Source organism: Mastomys coucha, unplaced genomic scaffold (assembly GCF_008632895.1).
Source record: "Mastomys coucha isolate ucsf_1 unplaced genomic scaffold, UCSF_Mcou_1 pScaffold21, whole genome shotgun sequence".
NCBI lineage: Eukaryota > Metazoa > Chordata > Mammalia > Rodentia > Muridae > Mastomys > Mastomys coucha.
The window spans coordinates 17,444,351-17,448,881 of NW_022196904.1; the positions used below are offsets into that span (position 1 = coordinate 17,444,351).

General features: G+C 40.4%; 1 long non-coding RNA gene across 2 annotated transcripts in view; it reads right to left on the reverse strand.

Annotated features, from left to right (window-relative positions):
- Positions 1-3,108: 3,108 nt before the first annotated feature.
- The window catches only part of LOC116101786, a 24,579-nt gene continuing 23,156 nt past the window's right edge, over positions 3,109-4,531 (reverse strand). For both annotated transcript variants that reach the window (XR_004122922.1, XR_004122923.1), the window contains one exon: positions 3,109-3,383. This is a non-coding gene — a long non-coding RNA (uncharacterized LOC116101786). The remainder of the gene's footprint in view (positions 3,384-4,531) is intronic.

The following is a 4,531-nucleotide window of genomic DNA, read 5'->3' on the forward strand; positions in this document are numbered from 1 at the left end:
ATGCTTTTCTTATATAAAGGTTTATTACTGTAATTCATGTGTTGAGGCACATAAAGAAAGGTTTACCTACAGTGTTTTTTTAATTGTGAACTGATTTATAAAGCATAAAGCAAGATATAAGATTTGAATTTAGAAAAATCTGTCCTCTGTTGGTAGTATCATTTGGGAAGATCAAGCACATAAAGCTATCTACAAAAATAAACTTATCAGGAAAAAATAGTCATCTCTCTTTAATATCTCTCAATATTAAATGGACTCAACTCACCTACAAAAAGATGACAGCTAACAGACTGGACATGCAAACATGATCCAGCATTTTGTGACATACAAGAAAAACACCTCAATAACAAAATCAGACTCTATCTCAGAGTAAAAGGAGGGAAAAGGTCTTCCAAGCAAATGGTCCAAAGAGACAAGCTGTAATTGCCATCCTACTATCCAATAAAATAGACTTTCAAACAAAAGTTATTAAGTGATATGAAGAAGGACATTTCAAATTCATAAAAGAAAAAATCCACCAAGACAAAGTATTAATTTTGAACATCTATGCCACTGTAAACAACAGAAAACCCACATATACATGGAAACTGAACAACTCTCTACTCAATGATAACTTGGTCAGGGAAGAAAGAAAGAAAGAAATTAAAGACTTCCTGGAACTTAATGAAAATGATGACACATCATACCCAAACTTATGGGACAGAATGAAAGCAGTGCTAAGAGGAAAATTCATAGCACTAAACACCCTGGTAAAGAAACTGGGGAGATCTTATTCTAGCAACTTAACAGCATATTTGAGAGCTCTACAACAAAAAGAAGCAAACTCACTCAAGAGGAGTAGAAGGCAGGAAATAGTCAAACTCAGGCTGAAATCAACCAAATAGAAACAAAGAAAACAAGACAAAGAATCAACAAAACCAAAAGCTGGTTCTCTAAGTGAATCAACAAGATAGATAAACCCCTAGCCAAACTAACTAAAGGGCCCAGAGGAAGTGTCCAAATTAACAAAATCAGAAATGAAAGGGAGGACATAACAAAAGAAACAGAGGAAATTCAAAAATACATCAGATTCTACTACTATCAGATGATCCTTATACTCAACCAAACTGGAAATCTAGATAAAATGGGTGGTTTTCTAGACAAATATCACACACCAAAGTTAAATCAAGAGAAGGTAAACTATCTAAATAGCCCATGTCCCATAAAAAATATAAGAAGTCATTAAAACCTGCCAACCAAAAAAAAAAAAAAAAAAAAAAAAAAAATCCCAGGGCCAGGTGAACTTAGTACATAATTCTACCAGATGCTCAAATAAGACCTGTTGCAAATTATCTGCAAACTCTTCCATAAACAGAAGAAGAAGAAAGACTACTTAATTCGTTCTATGTACCCAGAACAACTTTGATACCTAAACCACACAAAAACACAATGAAAAAAAGAGAAATTCAGACCAATCTCACCTATGAAAGCACTCAGTAAAACTCTTGCCAATCAAATCCACAAACACATCAAAACCATCATTCACCACCATCAAGTAGGCTTTACCCCAAGGATGCAGGGTTTGTAAAATATACAAAAATGCATTAATGCAATCCACTACATAAACAAATTTAAATCAAAAATTACATGATCATCTCTTTAGATATAGAAAAAGCAATTGTCAAAATACAATACCCCTTCATATTAAAAGTATTGGAAAGAACAGGAATTCAAGGCCCATGCCTAAACGTAATAAAGCAATTTACTGCAAACCAACAGCCAATATCAAATTAAATGTAGACATACTTGAGGCAATCCCACTAAAATCAGGGACAAGACAAGGATGCCCACTCTCCATTTCCCTATTCAGTATAGTACTTGAAGTGCTAGCTAGAACACTAAGAAAACAAAAAGAGATCAAGGGGATACAAGTTGGCAAAGAAGTAATAAAGGTATCACTATTTGCAGATGATATGATTATATACATAAGCGACACCAAAAATTCTACCAGAGAAATTCTCCACCGGATAAACAGCTTCAAGTAAGTGGGCAGATATAAAATTAACTCAAATAAATTAGTAGCCTTCCTATATACATGTGATAAACAGGCTAAGAACCTTTCACAATAGCCACAAATAACATAAAATATCTTGTGGTAACTCTAACCAAACAAGTGAAATACCTGTATGTCAATAACTTAAAATCTCTCAAAAAAGCAATCAATGAAGACCTCAGAAAATGGAGAGATCACCCATGTTCATGGATTGGCAGAACTAACATAGTAAAATATGTCTATCTTACCAAAGGCAAACTACAGATTCAATGCAGTCCCCATCAAAATCCCAACAAAATTCGTCTAAGATGTGGAATGAACAATTCTCAAATTCATCTGCAAAGGCAAATAACCCAGAATACTGAAAACAATTTTTAACAATAAAAGAATGGCTGGGGCAATCACCATCCCTGACCTCAAGCTTTACTGCAGAGCAATAGTGATAAAGGTAAGAGAGACCTGGTATTCCAAGACAGATTAAAGTGCAGTAACCTTGCTGCACGCAATGATGATATGGGCCTGTCCAGAGTGTACACCAATAACAACGGAGAGAATGGAAATCCCCAGCCTGATTTACAGAGAGTAAGTATGGTAAGGGAACAAATGGGAATGATAGAGTTGGGCACCAGTAAAATCAGAGTGTACTTCATCTTTCTTCCAGTGACTATGATTTTGCAAGTCCAAGAGTAATTGTTTTGGCCAGTAAAATATAAACAGGAAGAGGAACTATAACTCAAAATGGGGATTACTGCAGGCTCCAGCAGCCTAAGCTTGAGGGTTCAACTAAGAGCAAGGAACACAGAAAACAAACTTTTAGTGACATGACGAAGAAGCTCAAGGTACCATTACTAGAAGTGATGAGTGACTTGCTGTGGTGCTCAAAAAGACCCTGAGACTAAAGTTGTGAATGTAGAAAAACACAGGACAATTAAAGCAGAGCCATCTCCAAAGGCTCTACATCAATGAGAAAGATGACAGTTTTGTGAATGCGTGTTTCTGCTCTGTGTTGGCATACTTATCCCCTGGGCACTTTACACACTAATCTATATGTGATGGAGAAAGGAATGTATTGCTAGTGCAAGTTCAGCATTTTTATTGACAGTCCATGCATCTTAACTGTGTTGAACAACCCTCCAGATATACATATAACACATATATATCATACATATTTATATTCATTTATATTACATGGACCTGGCTCACAGTGTGCAGGAAGTCCAGGAGGCTCCCCCCTTCAGCAGGAAGTCCCCAAGGCCCCACCCACCTACAAGAAGTTGTTCAGCTGCTGCTCCTCCAATGTGATCTTAGTTGACCAGGACCAGTTCACTGTGTAGAAGATCCTCTGGATGACCTGGGGGTTGTAGTGGGGATCACAGGTCAGCACAATGGTCATAGGAGTCACAGTGTCAGTGCAGGTGTCACGGAGCCTCAGGGTCCAGTGCAGGTGTCACAGAGCCTCAGGGTTCAGCTGGGGTCAGAAAGCACCTCAGGGGGAATTTATATGAAGTTAATTGGACAGATGTGGTTGTGGGAGGGTCCTGGCTGTGGGTCTATGGGCATGTCTGAGGGCAGAACGGGAATAGCCAAGGGGTGAGCAGGGTTCCGAGTGTGTGCATGTGGGCACATGTCATTGGTCCTGGGAATGGTTGTTGATGTTGTGGGTATTGCTCTGGCCCCAGTGGTCACTGTGGGTGTGTCCATGGGGTGAGCATGTCCTCTGAACATGGTGCTGTAGGGCTAGAGGTACTCTGATGCCTCCTCCTTCAGGAATGACAGGCTGGAGTAAAAGTTCACCTCGTTCTGGGGGTCAGAGGGCAGGATCGGTGGGGTGAGCATGGCAGTGAGAATAGGTTGGAACTATAGATGGGGACAGGACCGAGAGACCAGTAGGGACAACATTCAGGGAGCCCACTCAGGACAGGGTGTAGGGTAGTGGAAAGATGGAAGTAGGGCAAGAGTTGAGTGACAGGGCAGGGGCAGGGCCTACACTCAGGGACGGGGTCTACAGGTGAGGGCGTGGCTTACAGATGCAAAAGAAATATGGGGACAGGTCAGAAATGGAGAGATCAAATAACAGACTTGGGACTGGGTGGGAACAGGATGTGAGTGACAAGGTGCTCCTGGCCTGGAGACAAGGGGGAGGGGCTACAGGCAATGGGCGTGACCCACACAGCACAGGATATACACAAGCATGGAGTGGCAGGTGAGTCAGGGTGGGGAAAAGAATGTGAGTGATGGCATGGGCGGGGCCTAGAGGCAAGGGGGAGGGGCTACAGGCAATGTGGATACAGAAATTGTGGTACATCTACACAATGGAGTACTACTCAGCTATTAAAAACAATGAATTTATGAAATTCTTAGGGAAATGGACAGATCTGGAGAATATCATCCTGAGTGATGTAACCCAATCACAAAAGAACACACATGGTATGCATGCACTCTCTGATAAGTGGTTATTAGCCCAGAAGTTCGGAATACAGGAAGAACAACCCACAAACC